Raw genomic sequence first — 20,798 nt, 5'->3', positions numbered from 1 at the left:
TTGTCTGAACAGCTGAGCCTTTTTTACTGACTTAAACACAAGTAAGTAATAGAATACGTACCAAACCAAACAGCCATGTGCTCCAAGCTATATGTAAAATAAATAAAACTTCGGCGCTCTTAATTTGTGCATTTTTTAGAATTTTTTTTTCAGTGATTGATTCTCAAACTTGAAAAATGAAATTGCTTTACTTTAGTCATATACTGAAGCCTCTGTTGTAAAACAGTTAATTGAAAGTAGACTGAGGCTAAAATTCTTGAAAGAGAAATTAATAATTAATAAACTGGCTGTAACTATTCAATTTGTTTCTTATGACACACGGTTAGTACATAAGGAAAAAAAAAAGGAACAGGGAACCTGCTTGGCAACAATGTCTGAGGACAATGAGGACACAATCGCCCTGAGATTAGCTGATTATTATTTAAATAAATTTTATCAATCAAATCACATTCAGTAGTGCTGCTGGGTTAGCCGTTCATACTTTCTACCAATGAACAGTCTTATTTCAGTGCTGTGCATACGACGAAACTCGAAGCCGACGACGAATCTATGTTGGTGGAACTGCTGCTGTTGTCGAAGACGGTAGCATCTTGTGGAACACGGCTAATTACAGGAACGGGCAATCGTAATTAATACAGCCTCCTCCGCCCGTCCACCGTCCCTGCTCCTGCTACTAGATAACTAGCCGGCGCGCGAACATGATGCCGCCGAAATGGTACACTCTACTGCGAGAGCGTTAACACCACACACTCCGCGCTCCGCGCAACTCCCTACCCAAAGATTTTACTGTGGTGTCACCGCCAGACGCCACACCTGCTAGGTGGTAGCCTTTAAATCCGCCGCGGTCCGGTAGTATACGTCGGACCCGCGTGTCGCCACGATCAGTGATTGCAGACCGAGCGCCGCCACACGGCAGGTCTAGAGAGATTTCCTAGCACTCGCCCAGTTGTACAACCGACTTTGCTAGCGATGGTTCACTGACAAAATACGCTCTCATTTGCCGAGACGATAGTTTAGCATAGCCTTCCGCTACGTCATTTGCTACGACCTAGCAAAGCGCCATATTCAGTTACTATTGATAGTGTGAATCATGTACCGTCAAGAGCGACGTTCGTCATTAATGGATTAAAGTTAAGTATTCCACCAGCTACGTCCGTTTTTCTAAATTCTAATTTCCTTGTCCTGTTCCAGACCTCACGCCAGCCTGCGTGAGCTAAAACGCCTGCCTTTGGGCCTCCTCTAGTAACAGGGTGTTGGCTCTCCTGCCAACCACAACATTTACAACGCACAAGCACTGCTACTATCGTTGCTAGTCGGTGCAAATAAAAATTTTTTTGGCTTTTCCCCAGAGCTTATAAGTTTCACAGTAAGACACAGATAAATACAATGAAATGTCAACAGACTTCTACCTAAATTTACACATACAGTGAAGCAATCTACTTACTTATTAAAAGAAAGCATTTAAAATACAAATATTTACCCACAGTTCAGCAAAAAAATTATATATCGGTAGCAGGTGCCATGCATTCTGCATTTTCAGTGTTGCAATAGGTCAATGTAATTGCGAGAAAAGCCATTGCAAATGTGAAATGTAGGTACATTAATAGCCGGCGTAGCCGCCAGATGCTAATGCACGCATGCAAACTTGCTGCACCGCGTCGTACAAGGACGAATTTTAGATTGTGGGATGGAGTTCCATGCCTTTTGCACTTGGTTGGCGAATACAGGGATTGGTAACGCTGGTCGTGAATGACGCTAGTGTTGTCATCCGATGATGTCCCTTATGTGGTTGATTGGAGACAGATCTGGCGGTCGACGAGAGCAAGGCAACATGTCGATTCTCTGTAGAACGTATTGGGCTACAACAGCGTTATCCTGTTGGAAAACATCCCTTGGAATGCTATTCACGATTGGCAGCACAACAGGTCGTATCACCACACTGACGAGCAAATTTGCAGTCAGGGTGCGTGGAATAACCACGAGAGAGGGACAGATCAGTTGCAGTCTACTTGAAACTGGATATGCAAAGATCTTAAACCAGAACTGGATATTATGATGTTGATCAACGTTGGCTCGCCACAGTCTTTATAAGGGAAGGTGTACCACTTGTAACGCGAAATAAGAACAGCTGTTACAAATAGATCCTAAACAAAAGAGACCAGAGAAGACTGTCGCTCCCTGTGATTGACGATCATTTTCAGACCAGATCGGGACTGGAGGGAACTGGAAGCAATGGAAATTTTTGTCGGTCGTATCGCAAACGGCCATCGCTCACAGCGGTGCCCAAAGCTACGTCAACACAGAAACTGGGCACTAGCTGGCTGGAGGCGTGCGGTGTGACCGACCAATTCGTCCAGCGTACCGACTGCACAGTGAGGAGTTTCCACCGCAGTATGTGGAGGCTGTAGTTAAGGCGATGTTTTGTGGGTGTTGTTCGTACTTACAGCGGAATGGTCAAGCGTGTCATGTCGAAACATGTATTGATTTTCTGACCACTTTTAGTTAACTGTGAAATTGCTCCGCACACAAGACAATTGTAGTTGCTGGAAGTCGCCTATAGAAAATCACGAAAACTGCTGTTTTTCTTACTCGGCGCTTGCAGCGAAGGCTGGCCACCTCTCGAAGTCGCGACTCATGAAATGTTGGTGTGGTGAGCGATTCGCTCATGGTTGGGAAGCGCGGCCGTCTTACCGCAGCATTCACTAAAGACGAATGTCGCTGCAAGGTTTTGTGAAAAAGAGGAAATTAATATTCGTTTCTTTGGGATGCAGCTTCTTTTACTTTCTGGTTCGGATTTCGGAATATATCGTTCTGACGCTATTTCGAGTTGTGATAAATATTCTATACAACTACATCTATACTCCACAAACCACTTTACGCTGAACATTCAATCTTCCTTCACAGTTGATGACGAACCCTGTAAATATTTGCTACTTGCTATGGAGATATACAACAGATGCCAAATGAAGCCAACAACAGAAAACACGAGTGAAAACTATGTGATGTGCGAAATGGTAGTTGTAGACGAGCATGTAAATAGAGAAACGACTGAAACGCTTGATATTGCAGACTGCGAATCCAGAGATGGCAAAGAAACTGAAGGAAGTTGTACTCATGAAGACTCTTCGAGTGATAGTGCCAAGTATAAGGAACAATTATCTCCCAAAGCAACACCAGCAACTAAAATTACTTCATCGGGCAAAAAAACATGGTGGTGTTTCAAAATAAATATCGATTTGTCCGTTCTGAACGTGAATTGTGTAGATGGGAAAAGGAAGTCGCTGGACGACGTAAGAGTCGACTGGAAACTGCGCGACTTTTTTGAGGTATTTGCCGAAGCCAGACAAATGTCATTTGGAGTCAGCGATTCAACTTTACGTGAGTGGGCGTTAGATATTGCCAACGCAATAGACGCTTTAGTTTCTCAAAGTTGGATTATTATCTTCAAAAGATCACATAAAAATGTAACAAGAAAAATAATAATCGAGTAACAGGTCGAAAAACGTGGTGATTCACAACGAAATAATGGAAGCGAATGAAAAGCGTAAGTCCACTAGCTATAGTGAATCTTACGTTAACAGTGCAGATCAGGCGTTTTCAAAACTAAACGCTTGTTGAGACAACACTGTCATTCAAAGGGGAAAAACACTCATAGGATACTGCGCAGTCTACGACTGTACTCATACATTCATAAACTTTAATGCTCATAATTAGTCTTGATGGATCATTGCTGCCTAAACTATATACACTCCTGGAAATGGAAAAAAGAACACACTGACACCGGTGTGTCAGACCCACCATACTTGCTCCGGACACTGCGAGAGGGCTGTACAAGCAATGATCACACGCATGGCACAGCGGACACACCAGGAACCGCGGTGTTGGCCGTCGAATGGCGCTAGCTGCGCAGCATTTGTGCACCGCCGCCGTCAGTGTCAGCCAGTTTGCGTGGCATACGGAGCTCCATCGCAGTCTTTAATACTGGTAGCATACCGCGACAGCGTGGACGTGAACCGTATGTGCAGTTGACGGACTTTGAGCGAGGGCGTATAGTGGGCATGCGGGAGGCCGGGTGGACGTACCGCCGAATTGCTCAACACGTGGGGCGTGAGGTCTCTACAGTACATCGATGTTGTCGCCAGTGGTCGGCGGAAGGTGCACGTGCCCGTCGACCTGGGACCGGACCGCAGCGACGCACGGATGCACGCCAAGACCGTAGGATCCTACGCAGTGCCGTAGGGGACCACACCGCCACTTCCCAGCAAATTAGGGACACTGTTGCTTCTGGGGTATCGGCGAGGACCATTCGCAACCGTCTCCATGAAGCTGGGCTACGGTCCCGCACACCGTTAGGCCGTCTTCCGCTCACGCCCCAACATCGTGCAGCCCGCCTCCAGTGGTGTCGCGACAGGCATGAATGGAGGGACGAATGGAGACGTGTCGTCTTCAGCGATGAGAGTCGCTTCTGCCTTGGTGCCAATGATGGTCGTATGCGTGTTTGGCGCCGTGCAGGTGAGCGCCACAATCAGGACTGCATACGACCGAGGCACACAGGGCCAACACCCGGCATCATGGTGTGGGGAGCGATCTCCTACACTGGCCGTACACCTCTGGTGATCGTCGAGGGGACACTGAATAGTGCTCGGTACATCCAAACCGTCATCAAACCCATCGTTCTACCATTCCTAGACCGGCAAGGGAACTTACTGTTCCAACAGGACAATGCACGTCCGCATGTATCCCGTGCCACCCAACGTGCTCTAGAAGGTGTAAGTCAACTATCCTGGCCAGCAAGATCTCCGGATCTGTCCCCCGTTGAGCATGTTTGGGACTGGATGAAGCGTCGTCTCACGCGGTCTGCACGTCCAGCACGAACGCTGGTCCAACTGAGGCGCCAGGTGGAAATGGCATGGCAAGCCGTTCCACAGGACTACATCCAGCATCTCTACGATCGTCTCCATGGGAGAATAGCAGCCTGCATTGCTGCGAAAGGTGGATATACACTGTACTAGTGCCGACATTGTGCATGCTCTGTTGTCTGTGTCTATGTGCCTGTGGTTCTGTCAGTGTGATCATGTGATGTATCTGACCCCAGGAATGTGTCAATAAAGTTTCCCCTTCCTGGGACAATGAATTCACGGTGTTCTTATTTCAATTTCCAGGAGTGTATATCTTCAAGAATCAACCAGATGTGTTGTGTTGGACCACATGTCTAATCAACGTTGTTCTACGCACGTAATCTTATAATAGACACACTGAAGTCGAGATACAGGGCATGGGATATGAAAACGTTAAAGTTTTCTTGCGAAATGCTTTTCTTCCGTTCTGCCTGAACTAATCTCTGTTACTTCTAGATTAGTTGTCCGGTAATACAAATACTGTTTCATTAAAATCAATACTTCGAGATCACTCTGACAAAGAAGTAGAGGTACTTCAGATTCCACCTGACCCGACGGACGCAATTCAGCCGTTAGACAGAGAATTTTTCCGTCAGTGGGAGGCATTTTACAAAAAGCTCACAGAAAAATTATTATGTGCAGGCCACCACAGTTTCAAGTCTACCATTGTAACAATATTTTCAAGTTGCATTCAGTAGCACGTTATCAGTTTTCCTCTACACTGTTTCAAAATTTGATGTAATATGAGTGACACTCTTCGAAATATGTCGATATTAGGCCTGATTCATTTCTGAAACCGGCTCGGTTTTGTGTAAGGACGTCTAATAACGTCAGTGACTCGCTAGGCTATCATATGTCGTCTTTACTTGGATGTTCGTGGTGCAGAAAATAATCTATGTTTGGAACATTGCGTCAGTATCTCACACTTCTGATTTAGTTACAAGAAATAAAATTAATTTTGACGTGTTATTTATTTGTGTCTATTCCACAACAAACTGGAAATAATGTTGTAGATGACATATCAGTTGCACTTCTCAACGAATGTTTAATTATCTCAGGATCGCTTTCACTGGGCGAATCGGCTCTGTCACGGCTGTGACAGGAGAGCGGTGCGTAGCTAACGCACCTTCTCTCTAGATGGCGTGTGCACAACTTTGTAAGAGAGTTCAGGGCTGTACAATGGGTATTTACGAGTGCAGAAACATGCGACAAGCGTCTTACTTCATTGAGGTGTTTTTACAAACTTCCATGTCATGTCAGCAGCTAAAATAATGCGTACGGACATTTTTCAATGTTAGCTAATAGTGGTAAAAGAAAGCAACATAGGTTTCCACATGACAAGTCTGACCATTCCCATAAGAACTGTGCCCACTGATTCAATTCGCCGTGCAAATGAACCAGGAATTTTATTTCAACATTCTCTGTGGCGAGTCTTACTCTTTTCTCCACATCAGTGGTTCCCTTCCTGGTGGGTAATTACATCCTGAGAGGTAAAATATAATTTTCTAAGGGATAAAAACAAAATGCTCAATTTTTCGCTGTTTCATAAGTCTATAATATTGTTTAAATAAGTTAGCAGTAATTAATTTTTTTTCAAACTCTATCATTAACGGACGCCGCAATGTGTTGAAGGTTACAGCTTGTGAAATGAATGTATGAACATTTCGTACCATCCACCTATGACAGTAGAAGTGAGATTTATACATAAGAAACGTTTAATAATGCATTCTCGAGTTGTAAATAGAAATTGCTTCTTTACTTACTTCGCAACAGATAAACGAACAAATTGAGAGCACAACACAGTAGCAGCAACATAATTGTTACTATAGTGCTGTACACGATATTATTATTATTATTATTATTAGAGGTAGTGCCAGACACAAAGCATTGGTAGGCTTAAGTTTTCCAATTTTAAGGAGCCCAGCAATCAAGTGATTTACAAGCATAAGACAAAGTATAGTACACGGAATTTAGTTCGGTTCATTTTAAATGGGGGTGTAGGGAGCAGATGAAGAGAGAGTTGCTACAGAGGGAAGTCGTGCGGATGAAGTATGTTTTGTATGAAGTGTCTATCATCAACTCTGGCGATTAGCCTCCTTTCCTGAGAAAGAGTTGTAGGTAGTTCTCGGGATGGACTAAAAATTGTTCCACATCCTATTAAAAATGTTCGTCAGAAATAAGCAGTATCAGCTGTCTCACTGGCTCTTTAGTTACTGATTTAATAAAACATCTACAAAAGCTAAATATTTATCGTTCATCTTCAAAAATAAAAGTGTTTAAATTCTTTTCTACGATTGGGTGCTAATGGTGATGATGGGAGGGCAGGGATTCGGGAGGGCAGGGATTCTTGTTAATATCTTATTGCACTCGTTGACAATGGTCTCATTGTTCGACAGGTTCATTACGGGTATGGTGGGGAAATTCCCGTTTTCCTAGATGACAACAGCTGTGTTCACGCGTACGTTCCTGCATGGACGAACCGAAAGACACGCTATCACATTTCGTCCGACCCTCTAAATTCCCCGATATTAGACCCTTAGAAAATTTCTAGGACTATTTGGAACAGCAGGTGAAAATGTAGCGATCAACAGCCGTGCAGTTTGGAAGGTCTACGAGGGGCTTCAGCTAAATACGGCATACCCAAGGTCTCTTCCTCTCCGAACTGAGACCACTATCGGAGGTAGAGGCTGTTTAGCACGGTGTCTTCGGAGAGCGACAGCAGCCGTCGGCGCACGGGACGATTTAGTTAACCTTGACGGGGCGCTCTGCGAGTTTTGTGAAGTCACTTCCTGCTGTTTGTTATTGTTGAGCTATTTCGTCAAGTAAAATACAAAATAAGAACCAGTAGGAAGCTAGCACGCTCCCAGGGTCACAAGCAAGACGCCATACTGTATTTGTCGTGTTCTGTAGAAGCTCATATTCCGGGGGGTTTATGTTGTATGTTACACCCCGTCAATATTAAGCTATTTTTAAGCACCAGAACGTTGAAAGTCTCGAGAACGGATCATTGTTGGCACGATCTGTTGTAATAAAATGACGAGAAATTAATTGAAATCATTCCCATAATATCTTATGTTACGTAAATGTGTGTTCTCTGCCAGGATTGAGTTTGTTCGAATTTGTGAACTTCTAGGGGACTGATGACCATAGCTGTTAAGTCCCATAGTGCTCAGAGCCATTTGAACCGTTTTTTTCGTCTCGTAACGTGACCTATCCCGTTTGCATGCACGTCAACGTTAGCTGCCTCGCTCCGTGTGCTGACGACTTTGGTTCGTGTCCGGTGTCTTGAATATTTTCGAGTGCCGTACTGATAATAAGGAAACAACTGTTCATCAGGTTACCGTCCATTCGGAAAGCGGTTGCACTCAGCGACTGTTACGTTGACTTGTAAATTATAGACTGCAGCAGTCAGTCGTACTTTTTAAATTTTGTTATGCAGATCTAGATTTCGGCTAGAAGCTAGCGATTCTCAATGCTAAGAATACAAGAAGTACATAGTCAGATGATGTCATAAAAAGTTACAAGTAATGGCTTAACTCATATGGTTTGTATATAACATACCACTATTATTTTCGCTCAAAGTACGTAAGTTACTGTTGATCGGGCTTCACCCACAGTTCATTGAATACTATTGAATGCTACTGTATGCTCAAGGCAGGCTGTATGGAGGACACATTGCTTGGTTACATGGCGCCATCTACATGAACTACGTATACAAAATACAACGGAAGTAAGCTACTTTAAATTTGCATGAGAATTACATAAAATGAAACGTAAGTAAAATTCTGTACATTGTAGTCCCACTTACTTCATATTTGCTGGCAAGTAATAAAATTCCCTTGTTCACTCCTTGTGAGTCCGTTATTGTTATTAAAACATCTAAATAACGCCAGATGGGTAAAACTTTTTAATTTTTTAAATTATTTATAAGACACAAGAAGACACATGCTGTATACAACTATTATTTGATATGGCTTAAATATTTCTTAAATATTTTTTTCTCATATTTACTAAATAGTTCATAGATGGCGCCAAATGTCAGTCAGATGCATGGTTGGCGCAATTTGGTTATTCCGCTATATGTATAGAGGATACTAACCTCATTATCCCTTAAAACCAATTTTCCTTGTAAGTGCAAAACAACCAATATAGTGAATTTCTGTTAATAATACTGTATATACATCTGAGCTAACGTATCATGGAAGAAGTTATGTTGGTTCAGAAGTATAATCATCGTACTCGTACAGTATTATGTAAATATGAAATAAATCGGACTACAGTGTAAAGATTTTTACTTATGTTTCATTTTATGTAATTCTCATGCAACTTTGAAGTGGTTTACTTCCCTTGAGTCTTATATACGTAGTTCATGTAGATGGCGGCATGTTGCCAACCGATGTGTTCTCCGTACAGCCTGCCTTCCGCAAACAGTAGTATTCAATGAACTCTCGGTGAAGCCCGATCAACAGGAACTTACATACTTTGTGCGAAAATAATAGTATGTAATATACAAACCATACGAGTTAATCCATTACCCATTACTTGTAACTTTTTATGACATCATCTGACTATGTACTTCTTGTATTAAGAATGGCTAGATTCTAGCCGAAATCTAGATCTGCATAATAAAATTTAAAAAGGACGTCTGATTGGTGCAATCTATAATTTACAAATAATAACTGTTTCCAACAATGTGAATATCGAATTTTGAAGACTTGGGTATATGTAGGGAATTCAGAAAGGAAGTTAGCTGCAGTACGGATACGAGGTAGATCACTGTCTTCGATTGAAATGACGCAGCAGCTGTAAACTTACTCCAGTGTTGAAGACTGCGGGATAGTACGTTTCTTGTAGGAAGAACGTCTAAATTGCACACAGATTCAGAGTGAAACTCTGGTGGTATATGGACGAAATGCAATGATATGGTGATATGGTGGCAACAATGTGACAAAGGCTGCTGAGACGTGGGTGACGCTGATTGAGGAGGAAGGCCCTAGACAGCGACCACAAGCGGAAAAGCCAAGGTAACCTTTCGGCGAGCTGAAAAAACATCTCTTGATAAGAGTTACTTGGTCTCCTATAACTCTCAATGGTTGGTTGGTGGTATGATCCTTTAATACATTTTCGCTGATGAAGGCTGGTTGGCAGAAGTCTTTTTAGAAATAATGCAAAAGCTAAGATCGCTTTAGTGTTTCACCTTTAGTGTGTTGAAACCGGTTATCCGGTAAACAGCATTTAAGCGATCTTTGATTTGATTTATTTCTAGAACAATGTGATCGCCCCACTACGCACTACGTGTTTACTGCAAAAAAGAAGTCTTTTTACTTATTGAGATTTAATTTTTACAGCTATAAAATAATCATATTGAATGGTCTGATGTTATGTGAGTTCTTTCTGTTCGATGATGATGGTTCGGTTTGGGTGCGTTTGGGATTTCTTTGGGAAATATTTATTGACCTATACTTCTCGTTTTCTAGCTGCCGCTCCCAAAACCTTTTATATATTCTTTATGTGTGTTTTCTTTATTTTCCTCCCTTTCTCCAATGACATTATCATCGTAACTAGTCTGCCTTCATGTTTTCTTTTTACTTCCAATTTTCTTCTATTTTGATGTTTTCTTATTTATTACATTCCTGGGTGTAGCATAGATTTTAGATATTCAGAAACATCTTCTGCTGAAACGTTTTACGAGGTCTGTTCAAAATATTCCAATAATATGTTGGAGTGAAATGCGGTTGGCATCCCTGCACGCGCCTGTGTTTAATGTGTAACTGCCGGAAGTTTCATTGTTGTATATCTGTTTAGTTACTGTTCAGTGCTGTATCGAGTAGAGCGTTGCGTCACACAGTGTGCGAATTTCAAGATGGCAGAGTTAGAGGACCAACGTGTCTGCATTAAATTTTGCGTGAAACTCAAAAGAAACTTTTCAGAGACTCACCAAATGGTGCAGGAAGCCTACGCTGATGAGTGCTTAAGACATACTCGGTGTTACGAATGGTTTACGCGGTTTAAAAATGGCCGGACGGAAGTTAAAGATGACCCCCGCTCAGGACGCCCTTTGATGTCTACCAATGTCGCTCATCTCATAAACGTCAGCGAAACTATGCGTGACCATCGAAACTGATTGTCCGAGAGACTGGAGAAGAAAGTAGCGTTTTAGTTGGACCGTCATGATATCCTGACGCCGCATCTTGGAGTGCATCGTGTCGCCCCCAAGTTCATCCCGCGTCTCATGAGTCAACACTAGAAAGACCTTCGCCTCGCAGTCTGTGAAGAGCTTTTGGATATCGCAAATGAGGACGAGATGTTCCTTAAGAGATTCATAAGTGGTAATGAGACGTGGGTCTGCAGTTATGATGTTGAGACCACGGTTCAGTCTTCACAATGGGCCGGGAAAGGTTCTCCAAGACCAAACAAAAGTTCTTCAGGTCACGTCAAATGACAAAACGATGCTGATAGTTTTCTTTGACTTTGAAAGATTAGTTCATACTGAATTCGCGCCACATAAGCACACTGTTAATCGACTACACTATCGGGACGTGTTGCGACACCTGCGAGAAAATGTAGAAGAAAACGGCCTGAAATGTGGCGAGACAATTCATGGCCCTTGCATCACGATAACGCACCCGCACATTCATCCCTGTTGGTGCGTGACTATTGCACAAAAAACGTAATCATTGTGCTGTCTCATCCTTCGTACTCTCCAGACCTGGTCCTGGAGACTTTTTTTATTTCCAAAGTTGAAAGCCCCTTTCAAACGACAAAAATTTGCAAAGATAGACGAAAAAAAAAAGAAAATTCGCAGACGGCACTTTGCGCGGTCCAGCAAGAGGCGTACAAGACTGCTCCCAAAGTGGAAACGCCGTTGGGAGCTGTTTGTCAGTTGTGCAGGAGAGTATTTCGGAGACCTGCACAATAAGTAAACGATAAGCGTAAAAAAACTTTTGGCAAAATTTCGGAATTTTTTGAACAAACCTCATATACCTTCTGTGGTGTCACCGCCAGACACCACACTTGCTAGATGGTAGCCTTTTAACCGGCCACGGGCCGTTAGTATATGTCGGACCCGCTTGTCGCCACTATCAGTGATTGCAGACCGAGCGCCGCCACACGGCAGGTTTCGCCTAGAGAGACTCCCTAGCACTCCCCCCAGTTGTACAGCCGACTTTGCTAGCGATGGTTCACTGTCTACATACGCTCTGTTTTGCAGAGACGAGTTTAGCATAGCCTTCAGCTATGTCATTTGCTACGACCTTGCAAGGCGACACATTCTTAACAGATAATATTGTGAATCATGTACCGTCAAGAGCGACGTTCATCATTAATGGATTAAAGTTAAGTATCAAACTAATTACGTCCGCTTTTGAATTCTCATTCCTTGTCATGTTCCAGACCTCACGTCAGTATGTTCTTCCCTCCTCACGCCAGCCTGCATGAGCTAAAACGCGTGCCTTTCGGCCTCCTCTAGCAACGCGGTGTTGGCTCTTCTGCCAACACAACACCTTCCTTATTCTTCCTTCCTTTCTCCAAGAACGTTACCATTGTGACCGTTCTGCCTGTTTGGCTTTCCACTTACTTCGAATTTGCTTCCATTTTGCAATTTGCTTATTTAATTGTACTCCTGAGATTTTAGGCGTTCAGACGTTTCCACTATATTACTGAAGAAGATTAATGTTGCAGTCAAAGTTTATTGAGGAATGGTATTTGGCTTGGAGCTGTGGATATAATCAAGAAAGAAAATGGGCATGCATTCAAGCTTTGATTGCAATTTCAGCCTCTAGAAGCGCAAAAGCGATCGCGAGTGACACCCACAATTCCGCTGCACATGGCAGGAACAGTTAGAACTCTTTGGCCACACGGCACCGACCCCAGCCAGTAGTTCGAGTAACGGCCGCCAGGTCGCGGCAGCGACTGAACGCGGACGGCGGCAGCGCTAACTTTGACTCGGTTTGGAGTGTGACCCTCCGCCACACACCGTCAGGTGGCTTGCGGAGTATGGATGTAGATGTAGATGTAGACTTCCAAGTGAACGTTTGTCATTCACGTTTCCAGTTCTGTTTTTATAACTTTTGCTGAATTTAAACGCAAGATGCACCTAATTCTTAACTGTGCCTCCTTAAATGACAGGTAATCTTGAAGTGCATGTCATTCGCTATACGTTCGAATCCGTCAGTTATTATGCTCCACAAAATTTGCTAACCATAATCGTTCGTAAAGCTTAGAAAACTTTCAACTACAGAGTTGACAGGTCAGATGGGAAATGTAAAATTGTATATAGTGCAGAACCAAAGATGAAACATATTGTCAGATTATTAGCCTGTCAGCTACAGAACGAAATGACTAATAGATTTGACAAAGAAATTTATCTTGCTGGACAGACTGGGTGATAGGATTTATCAGCACGCGTCCTATTGTCTGTTCGCAAGCAAAAAAATGTCTGACAGATGACCGATGGGATTCAGTGAAGTAAAAGTAACTCCGTATTAAGCCTGTGGGAACTCCGCGACTGCAAAGAATAATCGCTGATAGACCTAGAGACCACGTCCGTGTTCTTTGACAGACAGTTATGCCTTAGGGTGCTGGGATCATGAAGAAGGCGGCTACACGGTTAGCGGAGGTTGCGTTGACTGAGCAGTTTTTTTTTTTTTTTTAAGACAGTTTAGAAGGCCTCGGGGAAACACAGAAGGGGCTTGAATCTCAAAGGGTGCAGGTCGAGCACAGGAACAACTTAGATCTAGGAACCATCGGTATAACAGTTATAAATTGTCTCAGCTGTGTTAGGAAAGTACCAGAGCTCCAAGCGCTAGTAGAAAGCACTGCCGCTCGACTCACTATAGGCATGAAAGTTGGTTAAAGCCGTAGGTAAGTTTAATCGCAATTTTTGCAAAGCGCCTAATGGTCTTCAGAAGGGATAGTCTAAGTACAGTTGGCGATCGCATGATTGTGTCCTGTTAGAGGTAGTTTGTCTTGTAGCGAAATTGGAGTAGATATTTCTTGTGAATTAGTATGGTTAGAGGTCCCCGGCACTGGAACAAGATAATGTTGTTGTTGTTGTTGTTGTTGTTGTTGTGGTCTTCAGTCCTGAGACTGGTTTGATGCAGCTCTCCATGCTACTCTATCCTGTGCAAGCTTCTTCATCTCCCAGAACCTACTGCAACCTACATCCTTCTGAATCTGTTTAGTGTATTCATCTCTTGGTCTCCCTCTACGATTTTTACCCCTCACGCTGCCCTCCAATACTAAATTAGTGATCCCTTGATGCCTCACAATATGCCCTATAGCCGATCCCTTCTTCTAGTCAAGTTGTGCCACAGACTCCTCTTCTCCCCAATTCTATTCAATACCTCCTCATTAGTTATGGGCTCTACCCATCTAATCTTCAGCATTCTTCTGTAGCACCACATTTCGAAAGTTTCTATTCTCTTCCTGTCCAAACTAGTTATCGTCCATGTTTCACTTCCATACAAATATTTTCAGAAACGACTTCCTGACACTTAAATCTATACTCGATGTTAACAAATTTCTCTTCTTCAGAAACGCTTTCCTTGCCATTGCCAGTCTACATTTTATATCCTCTCTACTTCGACCATCATCAGTTATTTTGCTCCCCAAATAGGAAAACTCATTTACTACTTTAAGTGTCTCATTTCCCAATTTAATTCCCTCAGCATCACCCGACTTAATTCGACTACATTCCATTATCCTCGTTTTGCTTTTGTTGATGTTCATCTTATATCCTCCTTTCAAGACACTGTCCATTCCGTTCAACTGCTCTTCCAAGTCCTTTGCTCTCTCTGACAGAATTACAATGTCATGAACCTCAAAGTTTTTATTTCTTTTCCATGGATTTTAATACCTACTTCGAATTTTTCTTTTGTTTCCTTCACTGCTTGCTCAATATACAGATTGAATAACATCGAGGAGAGGCTACATCCCTCTCTCACTCCCTTCCCAGTCACTGCTTCCCTTTCGTGTCCCTCGATTCTTATAACTGCCATCTGGTTTATGTACAAATTGTAAATAGCCTTTCGCTACAGGTATTTTACCCCTGCCACCTTCAGAATCTGAAAGAGAGTATTCCAGTCAACATTGTCAAAAGTTTTCTCTAAGTCTACAAATGCTAGAAACGTAAGTTTGCCTTTCCTTAATCTACCTTCTAAGATAAGTCGTAAGGTCAGTATTGCCTCACGTGTTCCAATATTTCTACGGAATCCAAACTGATCTTCCCCGAGGTCGGCTTCTACCGGTTTTTCCATTTGTTTGTAAAGAATTCGCGTTAGTATTTTGCAGCCGTGACGTGTTAAACTGATAGTTCGGTAATTCGGTAATTTTCACATCTGTCAACACCTGCTTTCTTTGGGATTGGAATTATTATATTCTTCTTGAAGTCTGAGGGTATTTCGCCTGTCTCATACATCTTGCTCACCAGATGGTAGAGTTTTGTCAGGACTGCCTCTCCCAAGGCTGTCAGTAGTTCAAATGGAATGTTGTCTGCTCCGGGGGCCTTGTTTCGACTTAGGTCTTTCAGTGCTCTGTCAAACTCTTCACATACTCCTTCCACCTTTCTGCCTTCCCTTCTTTGCTTAGAACTGGGTTTTCATCTGAGCTCCTGATATTCATACAAGCGGTTATCCTTTCTCTAAAGGTCTCTTTAATTTTCCTGTAGGCAGTGTCTATCTTACCCCTAGTGTGATAAGCCTCTATATCCTTACATTTGCCCTCTAGCCATCCCGGCTTAGCCATTTTGCACTTCCTGTCGATCTCATTTTTGAGACGTTTGTACTCATTTTTGCGTGCTTCATTTACTGCATATTTATATTTTCTCTTTTTATCAATTAAATTCAGTATCTCTCCTGTTACCCAAGGATTTCTACTAGCCCTCGTCTTTTTACCTACTTGATCCTCTGGTGCCTTCACTATTTCATTCCTCATAGCTACCCACTCTTCTTCTACTCTACTTCTTTCCCCCATTCCTGTCAATTGTTCCCTTATGCTATCCCTGAAAGTCTGTACAACCTCTGGTTTAGTCAGTTTATCCATGTCCCATCTCCTTAAATTCCCGCCTTTTTGCAGTTTCTTCAGTTTTAATCTGCAGTTTATAACCAATAGATTGTGGTTAGAGTCTGCATCTGCCCCTGGAAATGTCTTAAAATTTAAAACCTAGTTCCAAAATCTCTGTCCTACCATTATATAATCTATCTGAAACCTGTCAGTATCTCCAGGGTTCTTCCATGTATACAACAAAATAATATCGACTACCCAACTCGTGATACAATTGCTGAATGGTTCAAAGAAAACTTGAGTCTTAATTTCAAACACATACTCGACTCATACCATTATAGTTTGCGGTGATTTCAATTTACCCTCGATATCCGTTATATATGTTTAAATCCGGAGGTACGAATAAAACATCATCCTAAATTGTGCCAAAGGTATTTTCTGAAAATTATTTCGAGCAATTAGTTCATGAGCCCCCGCGAATACTAATCGGTTGTAAAACACACTTGACCTCATAGCAACAAATAAACATGAACAAATAACGAACATAAAAACGTGTACAATGATTAGTGAACATAGGGTTGTCGTAGCGAGACTGAACACCGTAACTACCAAATCCACCAAAAATAAACGAAAAATATATCTACACTCCTGGAAATTGAAATAAGAACACCGTGAATTCATTGTCCCAGGAAGTGGAAACTTTATTGACACATTCCTGGGGTCAGATACATCACATGATCACACTGACAGAACCACAGGCACATAGACACAGGCAACAGAGCATGCACAATGTCGGCACTAGTACACTGTATATCCACCTTTCGCAGCAATGCAGGCTGCTATTATCCCATGGAGACAATCGTAGAGATGCTGGATGTAGTCCTGTGGAACGGCTTGCCATGCCATTTCCACCTGGCGCCTCAGTTGGACCAGCGTTCGTGCTGGACGTGCAGACCGCGTGAGACGACGCTTCATCCAGTCCCAAACATGCTCAATGGGGGACAGATCCGGAGATGTTGCTGGCCAGGGTAGTTGACTTACACCTTCTAGAGCACGTTGAGTGGCACGGGATACATGCGGCCGTGCATTGTCCTGTTGGAACAACAAGTTCACTTACCGGTCTAGGAATGGTAGAACGATGGGTTCGATGACGGTTTGGATGTACCGTGCACTATTCAGTGTCCCCTCGACGATCACCAGAGGTGTACGGCCAGTGTAGGAGATCGCTCCCCTCACCATGATGCCGGGTGTTGGCACGGTGTGCCTTGGTCGTATGCAGTCCTGATTGTGGCGCTCACCTGCACGGTGTCAAACACGCATACGACCATCATTGGCACCAAGGCAGAAGCGACTCTCATCGCTGAAGACGACACGTCTCCATTCGTCCCTCCATTCACGCCTGTCGCGACACCACTGGAGGCGGGCTGCACGATGTTGGGGCGTGAGCGGAAGACGGCCTAACGGTGTGCGGGACCGTAGCCCAGCTTCCTGGAGACGGTTGCGAATGGTCCTCGCCGATACCCCAGGAGCAACAGTGTCCCTAATTTGCTGGGAAGTGGCGGTGCGCTCCCCTACAGCACTTTGTAGGATCCTACGGTCTTGGCGTGCATCCGTGCGTCGCTGCGGTCCGGTCCCAGGTCGACGGGCATGTGCACCTTCCGCCGACCACTGGCGACAACATCGATGTACTGTGGAGACCTCACCCCCCACGTGTTGAGCAATTCGGCGGTACGTCCACCCGGCCTCCCGCATGCCCACTATACGCCCTCGCTCAAAGTCCGACAACTGCACATACGGTTCACGTCCACGCTGTCGCGGCATGCTACCAGTGTTAAAGACTGCGATGGAGCTCCGTATGCCACGGAAAACTGGCTGACACTGACGGCGGCGGTGCACAAATGCTGCGCAGCTAGCGCCATTCGACGGCCAACACCGCGGTTCCTGGTGTGTCCGCTGTGCCGTGCGTGTGATCATTGCTTGTACAGCCCTCTCGCAGTGTCCGGAGCAAGTATGGTGGGTCTGACACACCGGTGTCAATGTGTTCTTTTTTCCATTTCCAGGAGTGTATTAAAAAAAAAACAGATAAATTTTTTTTGACGTCTTCCTGAGAGTCCCCAGTCTTTCCAAGTTAACAATGTAAGAGTAGACAAATGCGGCTTGAATTCAAAGAAATAGTATCTACAGCAATTGTGGGATTTGTATCAAATCAATTAACAAACGACGGAGCTGATCCCTCATGGTACACAAAACGGGTTAGAACAATGTTGCAGAAACAGCGAAAAGAGCATGCCATATTTAAACGAACTTAAAAACCCCAAGATTGGTGCTCTTTTACAGAAGCTCGAAATTTATCGCGGATTTCAAAGCGAGATGCTTATAACAGTTTCCACAACGAAACATTGTCTTGAAACCTGCACAAAATCCAGAGAGATTCTGGTCGCATCTAAAGTATGCTAGCGGCAAGACACAATCAATGCCTTCTCTGCGCGATAGCAAAAATAATTCTATCGATGACAGTGCCGCTAGAGCAGTTACTAAACACGGCCTTCCGAAATTCCTTCACCAAAGAAGACGATTCAAGAACAGCAGCCAAAATGATTAACTTAGAAGCAGGTATCCTCGGAGTAGTGAAGCAACTCTTCCGGTCCAGTTTGATTAGCAGTTAGATTCTTTCAGAGTAGGCTGATGCAATTGTTGCACACTGAACAATCATATAGAACCGCTCGCGCGACGAAAAATGCGTACTCAAAGACTGGAAAGTTGCATGGGTCACACCGATATTCAAGAAAGGCAATATGAATAATCCACTAAATTACAGGGCCAAATCTTTAACGTCGATATGCAGTAAGATTTTTGAACATATATTGTGTTCGAATATTGTGCATTACCTCGAAGAGAACGGTCTAAGACCCATAGTCGACAAGGAATTAGAAAACATCGCTTTTGTGAACCTTAACTAGCTCTTTACTGACTCGAAGTGTTGAGTGTTGCCCACAAAGAAGTTAAAATTGATTCAGTATCTGTAGATTTCCAGAAGGCCTTTCACACCGTACCACATAAGCGGTTTGTAATGAAATTGCCTGTTTGCGGAATATCGTTCCAGTTATGCAACTGGATTCGTGATTTCCTGGCAGGGAGGCCACAGTTTGTAACAACTGACGCAAAGTCATCGAGTAAATCAGAAATGATTTCTGATGTTCCCCAAAGTACTGTTACAAACCCTCCGTTGTTTCTACATAAATGATTTAAAAGACAATCTGAGCAGAAATCTTAGGTTTTTGCAGATTATGTTGTCGTTTATGTCTAGTAAAGTCATGACAAGATTAAAACCAACTGCAAAACGATTAGGTAAGGTATTTGTATGGTGTAAAAATTAGCATTTGACCCTACGGAATGAAGAAAAGTGTGAGGTCATCCACATGAGTGATAAAAGGAATCCGTTAAACTTTGGTTACACGTTAAATCACTCAAATCTAAAGGTCGTAAATTCAACTAAATACATAGAAATTACAGTTACGAACAACTTAAATTGTAAAGAACACAGAAGGATCCTTATCAGATAAGATGAACGGAGTACATCGAGAAAGTTCAGAGAAGGGGAGAACGTTCTGTATTATCGAAAAATACGGGAGAGAGATACGGGATCTGGAGTGGAAATCATTAAAACAAAGTCGTTTTTCGTTGGAGCGGGATCTCCTCCCGGAATTTCAATCACCTGCTTTCTTCTCCGACTGTGAATATATTTTGTTTACACTGACCTACATAGGGAGAAACGATCATCATAATAAAATAAGTGAAATCAGATCTCGCACGGGAAGATATAAGTGTTGATTTTTTCCGCACGCTTTTCGGAAGTGGAATAACCGAGAATTATTTATGAACGCTCTGCCAGTCATTAAATGTGATTTTCCGAGTAGCCATGTAGATGAAGACGTAGATGTAGTTTTCTTAATAGCTTTTGTGTGTACAGTTGTATCTCGCATGTACGGCCTTAAGCAGAATAAAAGCGTGCGCTACCCGATCTGTATAGTATTATTATACCTTCTGCGTACCATCCGTTTAGTGTAGCACTTCAGTCATTAAAAATAATTGTACAATTAAAAATAACATAAATTTTTTTTCTTATTGTTAACTTTTTTATGATTCCATATTTCTTAGTCTAAATTGTTCATTAAACAACTGTATGTCTTGGTTTTAAGATATATTCCTAGTTACCATATGGTTAATGCAACAATTTCTCAAAAATTTGCCGTATTCCACCCTACCCCGTGGGTGGGGAAAACGGGAATAATGCAAAGGTTTCTTTGGAAAAACTTAAAAAGTTATGTAACATAAAGTTTTAAGCAATTTTCAAGTAAAGTGTTTTAGGGTATATTATAAGGTGATTTTTATATCTTTAAGAAGTGTTTTCTTGTGCTCCTTTATTTTACAGAAATTGTTAAATCTCAAATATCTCATTCTGGCCTGAGTTCCCCTATGTCTCGAACTTCCCCAGCACATCCGCTAAATACACTGATGGGTCAACGAATATGACCATGTACTAAATAGCAGTTTGGTGCACCTCTGAGCCGGCCAGAGTGGCCGAGCGGTTCTAGGCGTTACAGTCTGGAGCCGCGGTCACAGGTTCGAATCCTGCCTCGGGCATGGATGTGTGTGATGTCCTTAGGTTAGTTAGGTTTAAGTAGTTTTACGTTCTAGGGGACTGATGACCTCAGCCGTTAGGTCCCATAGTGTTCAGAGCCATTTGAACCATTTGCACCTCTGAAACGCAATACAACAGCGATTCATGGAGTCGACAGATCCTTGTTATATTTCTGCAAGTGTGTGACATCTGATATTACGAAGAGGTCACGCAATTCCCATGTTTTTTAGTACTTGGGTACTTTCCTGAAGTGTGCT

The 20,798-nt window shown here is 43.0% G+C and overlaps 1 protein-coding gene across 1 annotated transcript in view; it reads left to right on the top strand.

Moving 5' to 3' along the window:
* Positions 1 to 20,798, top strand: part of LOC126354242 (sialin-like) — a 105,880-nt gene that overhangs the window by 40,916 nt on the left and 44,166 nt on the right. The gene's annotated exons all lie outside the window — the stretch shown is intronic.

Source organism: Schistocerca gregaria, chromosome 3 (genome assembly GCF_023897955.1).
Source record: "Schistocerca gregaria isolate iqSchGreg1 chromosome 3, iqSchGreg1.2, whole genome shotgun sequence".
Taxonomy (NCBI): Eukaryota; Metazoa; Arthropoda; class Insecta; order Orthoptera; family Acrididae; genus Schistocerca; species Schistocerca gregaria.
Note: the sequence above shows the minus strand (reverse complement) of the source record. Positions and strands in the feature narration are given on the sequence as shown.